General features: G+C 41.4%; 1 long non-coding RNA gene across 1 annotated transcript in view; it reads right to left on the bottom strand.

Annotated features, from left to right (window-relative positions):
- Positions 1-8,655, bottom strand: part of LOC107543598 (uncharacterized) — a 79,162-nt gene extending 70,507 nt beyond the window's left edge. The window contains exon 1 of the long non-coding RNA XR_001603829.1: positions 8,542-8,655. This is a non-coding gene — a long non-coding RNA (uncharacterized LOC107543598). The remainder of the gene's footprint in view (positions 1-8,541) is intronic.
- Positions 8,656-13,947: the final 5,292 nt, after the last annotated feature.

A 13,947-nucleotide genomic window follows, 5' to 3' on the forward strand; every position in this document is an offset into this window, starting at 1 on the left:
CAATATAAATTTTAAATAAATCAAGTACTACAGTTAAAAAAAAATAGGAACATAAAAGGACTAGGAAAATATGGGTGAATACTTTCATAATTTTGTGATGGAGAGAACTATTCCAACAGCAACAGAAAATTCAGAAACCCTAAAATATAACGCAGTTTTGCTGCACAAAAGTAAGAGGAAATGTTACTGTGTAGGAAAGAAATCAACAAAATCAAAATGCTAGAGATGACAAACTGGAAAATACATAAGAATATTGTATTTCCATGCTTATATTAGCAAATTGTATTTGTATAAATAAATTCATGTGTTTAAGTTAATATACAGAGAGCTCTCAGAAATCGATAAAGCAAGTCACATGGGCAAACTCGGGATCAAGGAGTGGGGAACAGACGCCACCTCTTAATGCAACGTCACCTTACAAAGGGTGTGGACAGGAGGAGAATGAAGATTTGGGACCATTCATTCAGTCGGTTACCCCGCGGACGTAGTGTCCCTCAGGTTGGAAGGCGAGGGCCAGAGGATTTTGTCCTAAAGTTGTGATTACGCAGCAAACATACGGTCTTTTCTTAGAAAAGTTAATTATTTAGGAATTGCTGGGAGGCTAATAGGGATTATATAAGGTAAAACCTCCCCAACTACATGGTTAGATAGCCAGGTCTGCTCAGTGTTAATTATACAAAGGAAATGAGATACATTTTAAAGTACTGTGAACATTTTAAAGCTATGTACAAATGATCATTCTACGTAGGTTTTATAATTGCCAATAAATGTCTTCTGGGCCTCCTTTCCTTCCCTTTGGGTATTCAGACAATGCAGAAATTATTTCAATAACAGAGTTAAGCCCAACATTATTGGGTAGATAAATGTGTTGCTGCAAAACAAAGACAACATCATGCGATGTCTTCCAAAGTCAAACTTCAGTGACTTTGGGGAAATTTACAACACGAGTGTGGATACTGAAACGGAGCTAGATTATTACCATTGCTTCTAACACTTGCATTTTATGCCTATCAAAGGGCCTGGTGATATTTAAAAATCAGATAAATCCCATCCAACTATTTCTCTCATTAGCATGAGTCTCTGCCTGCAGGAATCCTAAAATGAGTCATTTTCCCCTGAAATGTGTCCAGTTGCTGCAGCAGCTGTAAACTGTAGGAGTTGATGCTTTTTAATATTGAGGTGAAAGAGTCAGGGATCCCCACCCTTTGGAAACTACTTTGGCTACGAAGCTCATACAGAGTTCAAGGCCCTGGTAATGAGGCCTAAAGCCTTTAAATAATCTAGTTGCCTCTGCAGCTCCTGTGGGTTCTGAGCACTCCACCGCTGCATAGCAACAGCCCCTTATATTTACCAGGCCTCTCTCTCTAAGCAGCGGTACACATTTATCGATGCCTCACCTAAAATCTGGCTGTGGAAAAAAAACAACTTAGCAAAAACATCTCCCCAGGAAGATGTCTGCCCCAGAATAGGAAACACAGATTCTTTACAAAGTCCTACTAAGATGAAAGAAGAATCTCCCTCTTCCTCAAAGAGTTGTAATTATCTAGCTCTCGACTGCTGGTTTCTCCTATTCAGTTTCTTTCATTCATCAACTCAACAAGTATTCATTGAGCACTTTCTCTGCGCCAGACGTGGTGATGGGCACAGGCAGTAAAATCCAGGTTGTAGTTTAAATTAAAGCCTAGGAAAACTACTCAAAAAAAAAAAAAAGAAAAGAAAAGTCATCCATCCATTGATCTTACAACTCAATAAAATATGACCAGAAGCTGGAGTTCTCCGTCATATTTTTGATATGGTCAACTCAAAGTGTCACCTAAGCAGACTGACCTATGCATGGGTTTTAACACAGAGCATTCACAGTTGTGAATTAATGAGTGGCCTCCTTATAGTCAGAGGCAATGTCTGGGTTCTAGTTCAATTATGTGCCAGATAGGTGCTCAATAAATTCTTACTGGCAGAATTAATTAATTAAAACACTTCTACTGATAAGCCTCTTGCCTGTTACGGCTACTCTTTTCTTCTTTGTTATGGCAAGAATGTTTCTTATCATTTTTTTATTTTTAAATCTGTAAGTGAGTGAATCTAAGGTAATGAGGTGAATTCCACAAACCATGAATAAAAATTAATATTAATTTGCCAAGAGTCACTTCTTCTATGACAACGACTTCCTAACAGCTCACTGCGCCAAACCCTGTTGCTATGATGAGGAGGTACAGAAATATAGATTAAAATATAATAAGCATTTATTAAGTGTGTAGTCAAGACACAGGCATGGAGATACTTTCAGTTTTTTATTTTTTAAAATATGTTTTATTGATGTCAGAGTGAGGAAGGGAGAGGGAGAGATGGAAACATTGATGAGAGAGAAACATCGATCTGCTGCCTCCTGCACGCCCCCTGCTGGAGATCGAGCTCACAACCCAGGCATGTGCCCTGACCGGGAACTGAACCGGCGACCTCCTGGTTCATAGGACTATGCTCAACCAACTGAGCCACAATGGCCGGCCTCAGTTTTCTATTTTAAAAATAATTCTTAAATGTATTCTGAAGATCAACTGTTTTACAAAGAACACGATATAACTTAGAGTTGGAAATAAAAATTACTTAGTAAACCGAAGACATGAAGACAAGTTCTGCATACTCGAATCCCTATTGGCTGGGACCCAAATAAATCAATTGATAGTCAAACAAATAAAATAAATATTTTAAAATACATGTTGCCTTCACAGAATGTAGACCTATAACTTAGTCACTAAGCAAGCTACTGTTTAATAATGTCCTTGCTCTGCACAGGTCTAAAAATAGGTCCCATGTTTCAAGCCGGGTGGCAAGTGGGATGACTGATGTTTCTATTTCCCAGGGTTGTGGCAACAGCCCAGCATTTAGATCCCTGCTTCCTTCTCAACAGGAGGCAAAAGAGCATAAATTTACCACCAAACCTGGATGCCAGGGGAACAGGAATACCTCGCAGGCAATGCCCTATTCCAAGCGGGAAATTTCATTCTTTGGGGGGAGTACAAAAGGAGCCAAATGAAAAAAGCCAGAGAGTGGTGAGGATGTATGCAAATTTTGGTAGCTTGTTTAACAACATTGGGATTTCATTTATTCACCTATTATGATAATTTAATAAAGCCCATTCATCTCAACTCTATTTCCAAAGTCAAAAAGCATAAAATTTAGAGTCAAGACAGCCTGGGCTGAGTCCTTGTGCTAATCAACTCTCTGAGTGGACTTAGGCAAGTCTCTAATAATGGTTTCCCCATCCATAAAATACCAATCTCATGGAATTGTTATGGCTGAATCAGCAAGATAATAAATGTAAAACAACAAACACGGTATCTGACATTAGCAAGAACTCAAATATTTGCTATAACTATTTTATCAACAAGCATTTGAGTACTTACTACGAGATTTTGTGTTGAATACTTTTGTGGATATGAAGATTAATCAGACATGCATTCTGTCTGCCAAGGGCTTAGATTCTAATAGAAAAGATGAGATAAGATGAAGTTATAAACCCCATGAGAGCAGGAACTGTATGTGTCTACTCACCCTCCGGTTTCTAGCACTCAGAACAGTTTCTGGTATATAGTAGGTATCCCGTAAGTATTTGCTGTATATAAATATAAATAACTCCTTTACCTTACAGAAAATGTTAACAGTGAATAGGAGAAATATAAGAGAAAATCTGGGTAAGAATGAGGATCTTAAAGGCCAATCAAAAGAAAGAATGTTTCTAAAGCTTCTCATCTGTCAAAGGAAGGTAATAATTACCCTTTCCCTGTTTTCCTCATATAGGTTATTGTAAAGCCAAAGTAAGAATGCGTTTACCTGACCACAGCATGTGGAAGAGGCAGGTAACAAGAGGGCAATGGATTAATCCAAAGACAATTAATGATGTTTACCAAGACCCGTGCGGTGCTTATTGTGCGCTAGAGACTGTTCTCAGTGTTTCACATGTGATAACTAATCTTTGCTACAACTCGGTGAGATAGGTCTCACCTCATTCTGCAGAAAAGGAAACTGAGACACAGGGAAGTTTAATAACATCCCCAGCATCACCCAGCTCGTAAGTCACAGAAGCAGGATTTGATTCCTGGCAGGATAGCTCCATAGCCTGCATCATTAAGGAAAGGGTTCCTTGTCTCCCAACTAGTCCAGCCAGGGCCCAAACCCTCTTCTATTATCTTTACTTGGAAAACACTGGTCCTTTCCAATCAACACGTTCCAAACTCCATGCTCAGCTTCTGTTTCTCTCTTTTTAGAAACCTTCTCTGACACTTTCTACCACTAGCTTAGTTCCATTATCTTGACTGCTTCCTGCCAGGAGGAAGGGGAAGAGTGAGCTAAAAATATCCCTTCCTAAGTGCCCCCCAAAGTGCAACCACCTGCTGGGCCGGTGGGAGGTAGCCGGAGCAGCAGAGCCTCCACTGTGGAGGGAGGTTTGCATCCCATCACTCAACAGAGGGTTTTAGGGACCTCCTGCAGGGCTGGCTGCTGCAAAGGGGAGGAAAGTAAACAGGCCATAATGAATGGTGTTATTACAGGGGTTTATCATCTACCTGCTTAATTATGTCAGTGAGACCTCAAAAGCCAGTGTTGGATACAGAAGGTATCTTGAGATAGCTAAGAATTAGGTGCACTGGGCCCCAATATACAGCGCTTTCTGGGGTCCTGGGTCCTCAGGCACTCTAGGAATATCCTGTTTTCTTTCACCATATCTTCAGATATGGAAACACTTTGTAGACTGGAAACAGAACAACTACCCCTATGACCAGGAACATAGAGAAAAGGCATTGATGGGGCCTGGCTCTCTTTTCAACTGGATGAGCAAATACATTTTCTGCAGGTGTCTGGGTACAGCCCTTTATATACTGGAAACGACAACTGGCCCAAGGTCAGAGAGTAAATCAGTGATCAAACTTGGTTTTCCAACTCCATCCTCACTGTTCTTTCATTCCTGGCTATAAAAGGCAGGCGCCGTGATGAGCCAGCCAGCCCTTCTGCAGATCTGTTCACCCTGGACAGGCTGTGGAGGTCAAATCTAGGGCAGAACTGAGTTAGCAAAAGAGCTGTGCTTGCATTTGCCAAAGAGCAGGATTTCTCTTGAAACACCCACACACAATCCCGGTGTGTGTGCACATCCACGCACAGACGACCACAAGGAATTTTTATTCTCTCCAATCCCAATCCAGAGTCAGACACAGCTGCCAAATGAGTCCCTCCGACAGCACCTCCTACACAAGGAGACGCCGGAGCTGCACACTGTGCTCCGCAGGCGTTTTAATTGTGAATCCAGATGCTCTACCCCTTGGTTCTCGACACTGACCTTTCACTTGAAAGTCAATTTGTCAGTCTGCTCCATGTGTCTGAAGAAATCATCAAAGCCGCCCCGCCGAGGAGCTCCCCATAGGTTTCTCCAAATGCTGCTGCAGCCCAGCTACACTGTGTTAGGGGCATAAATGTGGGGGTGGGGGGTAGGAAGAGCTCCCAGCTCCCCGCCTCTTAGGACTGGTTGGGTACATTCTGTTTCTCAGGGGTGGGCACTGACTATTTTGGGGGAAGAAAGGAGGAAGCAGAGGCAAGAAGCAGCCTCCTCCCCACATCAGCTTGCCCAACAGGACCCTGAAAGGGGAGGGAGAGAGACCCTCTGGAGGTTCCACAGCCTAAGCATATCTGATTTTCAGTTTGCATTTCAGTTTTCTGCCAGCACAGCCAAGGGCTCAAATCTAGAAATAAATACTGTTCTGCATAGAGGGCCAGGGAAATAGGTATCATCAGAGATAATGTAGGTGTGAAAACTTAAGCTGACTGAGGACAATGCCCTCACCTTAAATTAGGAGACATTCATGGATCTACTGTCCAGTTGCCAGAAAGAACTGGACAGGGCCCAGCCTAGTAGCATTCCCCTGCCATCCTCAGATACTTGGAGCTCCTTTTCCACTTCCTGTACACCCCGAGAACTACCTTAGCTCTAGATCTTGCTACATTCTAAAGGATAGGTAATCAGAGAGGAAAGAAGTATTCAAGAGCTCAAGTGAGGAAATCTGTGAGTCCTTGGTTGCAGGCTGGGCTAAACTTCACAGAGCAATACTACTTTAGGCTATCAAGAGTGGCTGCTCTGGGTTTGAGCAAAAGTAGTAGAGGAATGAGCAGTACTTGGGGGACGTTGTAGTTCTGCTACAGCCAGAGGAGAGAAACTTTGTTAATGCCCCACTGATATCCCAGGCAACTTGCTGAGATGCCAGAAAGGCCAGGCCTTTGGAGTATGAACTATACTCTAGAGTAATTCCTACTCTGTATCTGCCCTAAAAATGCTTTAAACTAAGCCCTGAAAAAAGCCTCGAGGGAGGAAGACAGAGTTTAAAAATTACTTCCTCCACCCCAGTCTCCAATTAGAGTGAGTTACAGTAAAGCATAAACCAAACCTTTGTAAGTTCAATGTAAACAGCTAGTCACTGAACTGTCTACTAGAACAAAACTCAACAGCCTTCGGAAACTCTACAATATAGCATTCACTAAGTTGAGCACACAATCAGAAACATAAAGATATGTAAAGAAAAAGGAAAATGTCACCCATAATCAACAACAACAAAAATATGAGATGGCCCAGATATTGGATATAGCAGACAAAGACTTTATAAATATTGTTGAGGAAATAAAGAAAAAAGTATTAAAGGAAAACATGGCCTGAATAAGTGAAAATATAGGGAATATCTACAAAGATATGTAACTGTAAAGAATCAAATAAAAATAGACTAGAATAAAAATTTAAATAAAAAATAGCAGACCGGAAATGGCAAAACAAAAGAGAAGCAACAACTGAATAAAAATAAAGAGGCTGATGTATTTATGAGACAATTAAAACTGTCTAATACACATGTATTTGGAGACCAGAATGAGAATAATTGAAAATTTTCTATATTTGTTCAAAAATATCAACTTGCAGATCAAGAAGCTTAGCAAGCCCTGAGAGTAAATACAAAGGCACAATCATGGTCAAACTGCTTAAAAACAGATAAAGAGAAAAAAACCCTGAAAACAGACAAAGGAAACACATTATATGCAGGGGAACAATGATGCAAATGACAGCTGACTTCTCATCAGAAACAATGGCAGCCAGAAGGTAATGGAATGTCATAGTTTAAATAAAAGGGGAAAACCCACTATCAATACAGAATTCTATAACCAATTAAAATATCCTTCAAAAGGAAGGATGGCATCTTCAAATAAGCAAAACTTGAGAGAATTTATTACCAAAAAATCCAAAGACTAAAGATAAATGATACCAGATAGAAGCTAGAATGCACATGAAGAAATAAAGAGCACCAGAAATAATAAATAAGTGGCTTATTATAAAATATTATGTTTTTAAATAACCTCCTTAAAAGAAATTAGCCATTTAAAGATAAATGAATAGCTTTGTAAGGTGATATTCATAACGTATAGATTCAAAAAGCCAACAACACCAAATTTTCCAGAGCATATAAAACCACCACACTCTCCTATGTTGCTGATGGGAGTATATAATGGTACTACCTCTTTGAAAAATATTAGACAGTTTCTTATAAGGTTAAAGTACATTTACCATGTGTGACCCAGAAACTGCACTTTAGGTACTTACCAAAAAGAAACTGAAACATGTCCAAAAATCTCAAAAAAAAAAGACACAGCAAAAATGCTCATTGCAGCTTTACTAGTAATCATGAAAATAAACAAAACGATCATCCAAACAATTATAAGCAGTACAATGAATAAATAACTTGTGGCATAGTCATATAATGGGATACTTCTATTCAGCAATAAAAAGAATGAACAACTGATTTACACAACAACATGAATGATTCCCCAAAACATTGTGCTGAATGGAAGAAGCTAGCCACATGAGAGTCGATACCATAAGATTCTATTTAACTAAAATTATAGGACAAATATAACTAATTTACACAGAATCTATGCATTCAATAGATTCAACTGAGAGAATACTTAACATTAGTTGAAGCTAAATTGTATCACTGAGTGAATCTCTTCCTATCTAAAATGGCGTATGTATGGCTAAGGTTCCCAAATCCCTGCGTGTGTGTTTGTATATTTTTGTGGGTTTTGTTGTTTGTTTTTTTAATATTAACCTGAGGATATTTTGTCCATTGCTTTTCAGAGAGAGTGGAAGGGATGGAGAGAGAGACATCACTGTGAGGGAGAAACATCAATTGGTTGCTTCCTGCACATGCCCACCCAGGAGACAGGAATTGAGCCTGCAACCAAGCTACATGCCCTTGTCTGGAATTGAACCTGGGACCTTCAGTCCATGGGCTGACGCTCTAACCACTAAAACAAACCGACTAGGGCTCCCTGTGTTTGTATTGGGGGAGAGTGTAAATGTGTCAGACTAAGGAGATAAAATGTTTAATGTCCTAAGGGGTTGTCTGGGAAGTAGGTTGGAACACACTGGAGTTAACTGCTCTATCCAGGAAGTGACTTTACATTATAAAAATGGAAGGCAAATTAGCATACCTTTAGCCAGGTGTAAAAGAAACTCACCTTGAATCAAGGTAGTCAGAATTCATCTAATCTGTCCCCACAAAACAGCTGGAATTAACTTGAAGGACAATTTTGCTTGCTTCATAGGGATGATTTCCTCATATTGTCTCCCAAACCATTCCTAAAAAAAATAAAATAAAATAAAAATGGCATGCTGTCAGAGAGAAAGGCTGTTTTACACTGAATGACGAAGTATAGACAGCTGCTACACAGAAAGCCAAAGGAGACAAGCATTAGGTGAAAGGAGGAGTCTTGCACCAAGACAGGGACCAATCCCAAAGTGACCACAATGTCCGCCAATTTCAAGGGAAAGGGCTGCAGTGAGGTTGCCCAGGTAGAACGAATGGCACCTTGAGCCATGACACCACTGCACAAATAACGAGAATTAACTCTGGCCACCCTGAGGAAAGAAATTTTTTGGAAGGATGGTGGATGGCTCCCAAATCAACATGAAGGCTGGAGAGCCTGACTCAGAAAATGGATAGGAATCAAGGAAGGTTAGGCGGCCAAAAACATACTTGAGATCACAACACTTAAATAATCTGGTTAAAATGTCACCAGCTCATGACATGTGTTGTTGCTTTCATTGTCACCACATCCACCCCAGACATTAGCTGACCCCACCTCAGGACTCTCAACTCTAATGTCCCTGCGGTCATAAATAGCTTATCTGCCCTTTGGTCTGTGCATCACTCCCTCAGGTTTCAGTTCTGGGTGAGATCCTAAATGTGACTGAACAAGTCTTGGTCACATGGACATACTGAAGTCAGAGAAGGGGGAGAGGAAGTATCTGCCTCCTTTGTTTTTCTAATGGAAAGTGGGGTCCTGGTAGTCTACCAATTTGGGGATCCCTCCCTAATAAAGAGAATGTTGAGATTCTGGATAGTCAAGTCTATTATAATCTATTCCTCTGCCTGCCTTACATCCCCATAAACACTTCCTCTCAAATTCATACTTCCAAAAATATTTCTACATGTTACAATCCCATCTTGAATTTCTAAAACTGAAGATTAATTAGGAATTATCACCACCACCAACACATTCTGATAGGAATTTCTATATATAGGTGGTAGCTAGTACTTACAGCTTTCTCCCCACTACCATTTGATGTTCTCTCGGCCTCACCTAGCACACAGTAGGGCAACCTAAAACCTAAATCTTCACTCTTTAAAAATCTGAGCCCTTGTTTCTGCTGGTGTAAGCTTGCAATAGTCCTCTACTCATCTTTACCACTCACAATAACAGTACAAGAGGTGTCCTTGGGTTGTGTCGATGGTCTTTTTTCTCCCTCTTTCTAGTAGTCAGGATCAATCAACCTAGGATAAAATTCAGCTTCCTCTTTTCATGATTTTTCCAGTGACATGAGAATCCCTGAATGTCCAAGTGGCTGTTTTACTCCCAAGTTTATAGAATTACTGGAAGTAACTCTCTTGGTAGAAGCAATTCTCCATTGGGTAGTAAAACCAGCAGAGCCCAGGAACAGAACACAAAATTTTCATAGTGGGTCATTAGAGGTAATTGTGAGTGGTTCCTCATATTTCTTCCCAAGTGCTCCTGACTCTGTGTGTTCTAGAACAGGGAGGCTATCATTTATTCACCATTAATTCAAAGTAAATGATTCATCCTGAAGGACAGCATCCCAAATTTGCAGGATGTGGTCTACCAATGGGTAGCCAGTTGGTACTATGTCTGAGTTTTCAATTGATCACCCCATCTTTCCATAAGGTCCGTTGTTTATGGATAGTGGGACACATGGTTAGATCAGTGAATTCTACGATCATCAGCCCATTATTTCTTTTTCTGTAAAGCCAGTTTCTTAGTCATAAGCAATCTATTTACAATTTTAACTCTTATTATAGGTCGGTTTGTTTAAATTATTTTAAAAGCTTATTTGAATGGCATGATTATATATTAAAAGCCCTTAAATGTTACTTCAAGAGAATTGGAAAATAATGTCAAGAAAGTCACAATGATTATCAAAGAAAAGAATATAGAATCGGGATTTCACGATGATACTTCAGAATTTAGGTAAGTTCCAGTGATTAGAAGTGTTCGCAGAAGCACAGTAGGACAGTAAAAACAAACGTAAAGTAGATAACTATGTCAGTGGGTAATTTCTGCCCCTTCCACGAAGGAAGGGTCCAATATGACCAGTTTCTACCCAGTAGTTGACTGGCTCTCCTGGGTATTGTGCCACCATGGTGCTCAGGCCTGGGCATCTTTAGTGAATCATTTTGTTCAGATTACTGAAAATCTCTCTAGAGTGGGGGCCTTTGGGGGAGCATGCAGATTGGACACAAACAGTCTAATATTTTGGGTTCATTCTGAGGAGTTTATCCAGCTTTTCCCTAAACTTCCCCATCACCAATTCTCCAGTCTTTTTCTTCCTAAGCTTCTAATTATCTGATCAAACCATTAGCCACTGTCCAGGCATTGCATCCAGATTGTTTCCGTTGGCAATCTCTCCTGGATAATTAGATGGGCCACTAAGCATCTGATCCCAGGGGAATTTTTATTCTCTATTGTGCTTTGGGACCACCCTTGAGTGGAGTTAATGCACTATAGCAATTTACAACCAAGAAAAGTGCCTGGCCCATTGCCATAAACGCTAGAGGGGGAATTTGGCCACAGGGAGAGCACTGGGTCACTCTAGACTCTACAGAAAGTGGGTCTGGGATGGGACCTGGGTGGGGCATGAACCTGGGATCCCTACAGTTGCATTTGAAGGAACCTGGAGCAAGACCATTGATGTTGTGGCTCATACTACCTTTGGTTCTGCCCTGCATTCTGGTGCCACTAAAAAAACCCACTGAACTACTCAACACACTTGGGAGGTGTACCCACCCGACCTCATCCCAGGTCTACACTCCAACACAAACAGAGCTGTCCTAACACATCCTGCCTCTGCGGTGGGAAGAAATCTGGAGAAATCCAGGGCGGGGGAGGGGAGGGCTTCGAAAAGGTTTTCTTTCTGAGAACTTTAATTTCCAACATTTCCGCCAACAACCACACTTTCTTGGAGTTTAAGATCAGGGATGGACTACCCTGGTGGCCTTTGAACCCTAATTAACCCACAAGCCTGTTTGGTACCCCACCCCCTCATTTAACTACGTGATGCAGCTTATAAAACGATGTGGCCTCCCGTCCATCAAATGCTGCACATTCCACAGTCCTTGCTCAGGCCGCTTCCTTCCCTATGGAGTCGCTGCCTGACTTTTCCAAAGCTGATATTAATATCACAGACCATTATAATATAGTTATTTTCATGGAAGGCCGGGAGGAAGTCACGTGGCATTAATTGGTCCCGTGGGGCCCTGCAAGTCTCCATTTAGCCTGTTGTTTTAACTCACATAAGCAGCAGTGAAGTAGAAAGAGTGAGGAAGTCACTGGGATTGTATTAAACGAGTGTATTTTTTTTCTAGGCCTTGTTTGGTTAATGAGTCATTATTCCCTTTTTAATTGGATGAACATATGTAGCAGGTCAAAGGTACGTGCACTTTCTTAAATGCGCACACACACACACACGCACACACATCTAGGCCACTGTCTGTGGCCTTATTTTAACCACTGCTGTGATGTCAGCTGATTGACAGGCCGGGACACAGAGAAGCTGACCAAAGCCTATGAGTTTTTAGAGTTGGGGGGAAAGAAATTCAAAAGCTCCCAAGCACAGAAAGATTAGTTCAGCGCCTTTAAGTTGCTGAACCAGAGGGTTTCATACCAAAATGCTGATACCCCCACAATCCACTGCTTTGGGTTTGTATGGTAATTTTTACTTTATCAAAAGCCCGTCACATATAACACCCTTTTGGACCTTTATCATGGGTCTGGCGACTCGGTAGGACCAGAATTACTATTCCATTTCCCAGACTGGGAACTGATGTCGTGGAGGCACAGTGACTTTTTAAAGATCACGGGCCTAAGCCCTGGCCAGGCGGCTCAGTTGGTGGAACTCCGTCCCGTGCGCTGAAAGGTTGCCGGTTTGATTCCTGGTCAGGACACATTCCTGGTTGGGTTCGATCCCCAATTGGGGCGCATAGGGGAGGCCACCGATCGATGCTTCTCTCTCTCTTTTTCTCTCTCTCTCCCCCTCTCCTCCTCCCCCCTTCCTGTCATTTCATTGCTCATAAAACTCTATGAGGTCAATCAGAGCAGCGAGTGAAAAACAGGAGTTCCTACAGTCCATTTGGTTCACTCTGAGTCATTCTAGCTAAACTGCATTACGGTTGGATCTGTCGGCTGCCTTGAGATTAGGGGTCATCTGTGGATTCTGGTTGCCCTTTCCATCCATGCCCAAACCAAATCAGAGTCACGGAAACAGAAGATGACAAGCTGCAGAGATGCGGCAGGATCATTTTCCAGTTCTTCACATTTTACAGATGTAGAGAGCATAAGGGACTTGGCCAAAGTCACAGAACCCGTTCTATGGGCTGGACTAAAGAAGCACACAAGTCATTTCATATTTGATAACTCGCATTGATTATCTTAAATCTATATGTATATAGGGTGTCCCCCAACATGTATACACACACTTTGAATAATTATAAAGGCAGTGTTTGTTGAAGTACATTTCATTTTCAAAATTGAGCTATCAGTGTGTATACATGAAAGTGTGTATAAATTTTGGGCGGACACCCTGTCTATGTGTATTGGATGTATATTCAATATATTTTTATCAAACATATATATTCAATAGAAGTTTCAACTTTGGCTCGTTTTTTTAATAATAGTGTTTTCCATCCCAGAACTACAAAGATGATTTTATCAGTCATCTGTTAATAATATTTTGTTTAGGAGAACACTACCCATCAGACAATTATAAAGTGTGCTAGGAGGTGGCATGCATTTGTTTTCCAGAAGGGAACAAAGTGAGATACATCCGCTGACTCAAGCATGACAATGCTCTGGAGCCATTAGCTGGCCCACTGCTGTTTCCAGAGAGATCTTGAAGGACTGCACATGTGCGTGGGGAAGGCAACTGCTTCTCTCGGGAGGCAGGAAGGGGAGGGCGGGCTCAGGAGAGTCACAATAATGAATCTTTCCATCCACCCATTTTCTTGTCTCTGTGTACACTCTCTCCTCTTACATCAGGATGCCATGATGTTAAATTTTTCCAAAAAAGGGAAAGGTTCTCTGTTGACACTGGAAAGGTAATAGGGTGTGGCATTAGGAGAGATGAAATCCTGGTTACACTTGGGACAGCTTTCATTTCAATTTGTAGTAAACCTCTAATTCACAGCTATACTGTAGACAATCAGAAAGAACACCCAATTCAAGAGCAGCCCTGCCGGTGTGGCTCAGTGGTCGACCCATGAACCAAGAGGTCATCGGTTCGATTCCCAGTCAGGGCACATGCCCGGGTTTCAGGCTCTTGAAATCCCCAGTAGGGGGTGTGCAGGAGGCAGC

The sequence above is a fragment of the Miniopterus natalensis genome, chromosome 21 (genome assembly GCF_054644295.1).
Source record: "Miniopterus natalensis isolate mMinNat1 chromosome 21, mMinNat1.hap1, whole genome shotgun sequence".
NCBI classification, from domain to species: domain Eukaryota; kingdom Metazoa; phylum Chordata; class Mammalia; order Chiroptera; family Miniopteridae; genus Miniopterus; species Miniopterus natalensis.